Below are 2,425 nucleotides of genomic sequence, written 5' to 3' on the forward strand. Positions count from 1 at the left end.
ATTAATAGTCTCCCAACCAAAAACAGCCCAGGACCAGATGGGTTTAGTGGAGTATTGTATCAATTGTCCTATGAAGCCACAATTACACCTATACCTAAACCACACAAAGATCAAACAAAGAACAAGAACTTCAGACCAATTTCCCTTATGAACATTGATGAAAAAATACCACCAACCAAAGAGTACACATGGAGTGACTCATGGCACTAGCTGCTTATGTAGTGGAGGATGGCATTGTTGGACATCAAAGGGAGAAGTCGAGAAGTCCTTCATCCTGAGAAGGTTCTATGCCCCAGTACAGGGGAATGCCAGGACAGGGAAGTGGGATTGGGTGGGTTGGTGAGCAGGGGGAGGGGAGATGGGATAGTGTTCTTTTGGATGGGAATCCAGGAAAGGGGATAACATTTGAAACGTAAATAAAATATCTGGTCAATCCCTGCAGCAGCTGTTGCAGCCAGCAGCCCTCAGCCAGCAGGCTTGATGAGATGCTTGATGAGGCAGCTGACAGGAAAGCAGTGGTGGACAGATTGCAGGACGCTCCTCTGGGTTCAGCGGTGGTGGCATCTCCCTGGGTCTGAGCAGCTGCACCACTGTGCTCTGAGTGTTTCCACCGCACTAAGGAGACAGCATTCAGAGTTCTTAGATAAGTGGCCTTGGGAGGAACTGGTGATAATTTAATTCTATCTCTATATTTTCTGTAGGCACATCGAGAACCATGAGCAGCTGTACTAAGGAAGAGTTTGACTGTGATATCCTCAAAGAAGGCTTCACTGCCAAGGACATTCTGGACCAAAAAAAAAAAAAAAAAGAAAAAAATCAATGAACTCTCTTCGTCTGATGATAAGGGTGCTTTCTATGTTGCAGACCTAGGAGACATTCTAACAAAGGACCTGAGATGGCTAAAAGCTCTTCCCCATGATACTCCCTTTTATGTAGTCAAGTGTAAAGACAGCAGAGCAATACTGAGCACCCTTGCTGCTACAGGAACAGGATTTGACTGTGCAAGCAAGAATGAAATACAGTTGGTGCAGGGGCTTGGGGAGCCTCCATAGAGGATTATCTATGCAAATCCTTGTAAACAAGTGTCTCCAATCAAGTATGCTGCCAGTATCAGAATCCAGATGATGATTTTGACAATGAAATGGAATTGATGAAAGTTGCCAGGGCACATCCAAAGGCAAAGTTGGTTTTATGGATTGCCACTGAAGATTCCAAAGTAGTTTGTCGCCTCAGTGTTAAGTTTGGTGCCACACTCAAAATCAGCAGGCTTCTCTTGGAATGGGCAAAATAGCTAAATATCAACATCATTGGTGTCAGCTTCCATGTGGGCAGTGGATGTACTGACCCTGAGACCTTAGTGCAGGCAGTGTCAGATGCCCGCTGTATGTTTGACATGGGAACAGAAATTGTTTTCAGCATGTATCTGCTTGATATTGGTGGTGGCTTTCCTGGATCTGAAGATACAAAGCTTAAATTTGAAGAGATCACCAGTGTGATCACCCAGATCTGGACAAGTACTTCCCATCAGACTCTGGAGTGAGAATCATAGCTGAGCCAGGCAGATATGATGTTGCATCAGCTTTCACACTTGCAGTCAACATCGTTGCCAAAAAGACCATGTGGAAGGAGCAGGCCGGCTCTGACGATGAAAATAAGTCAACTGAGCAAACCTTCATGTATTATGTGAATGATGGAGTATATGGATCATTTGACTGCATCCTCTATAATCACACACATGTGAAGGTCCTGCTGCAGAAGTGGCCTAAACCAGATAAGAAGCATTGCTCATCCAGCATCTGGGGACCAACATGCAATGGCCTTGATCAGATCAAGTGCTGTAACCTGCCTGAAATGCTTGTGGGTGATTGGATGCTGTTTGAGAACATGAGTGCATACACCATTGCTGCTGCTTTTATTTCAATGGGTTGCAAAGGCTAAACATCTATGTAATGTCACAGCCAATGTGGCAACTAATGAAGCAGATCCAGAGCCATGGCCTCCCACAGGAAGTGGAGGAGCAGGATGAGGGCACTCTGCTCATGTCCTGTGCCCAAGAGAGCGGGATGCACCGTCACCCTGCAGCCTGTGCTTCAGGTAAGATCAATATGTAGCTGCCATTCTCTTAGCCCTTACCTGCGAGTTTAGCTTGAATTAAGGAATTAGAGGGAACCATTTAACATAATTACTGCTAGTTTGGAATGTCTTTGTAAGAGTAGTATTGGCACCAATGCAATATGGAAGGCTAAGAGATGGAGGTCACACTATGCTCCTATGGAAATTTTGAATATTTGTTTTATATGGATTTTTATACACTTTTCAAACGTGATACTAACATGTGCCCCTCAGTTGCTGAGCAAGCACTTGTGGCTTATACATTGACAGAATGGACCAAAAACATATGTTGTGACCCATTTTGGAAATAAAG

The 2,425-nt window shown here is 44.5% G+C and overlaps 1 pseudogene; it reads left to right on the plus strand.

The window, feature by feature from the left end:
* The first annotated feature begins 715 nt into the window (after positions 1–715).
* LOC127691079 (ornithine decarboxylase-like) lies at positions 716–2,111 on the plus strand (annotated as a pseudogene).
* The last annotated feature ends 314 nt before the right edge of the window (positions 2,112–2,425 follow it).

Source organism: Apodemus sylvaticus, chromosome 8 (genome assembly GCF_947179515.1).
Source record: "Apodemus sylvaticus chromosome 8, mApoSyl1.1, whole genome shotgun sequence".
In the NCBI taxonomy this organism is placed as follows: domain Eukaryota; kingdom Metazoa; phylum Chordata; class Mammalia; order Rodentia; family Muridae; genus Apodemus; species Apodemus sylvaticus.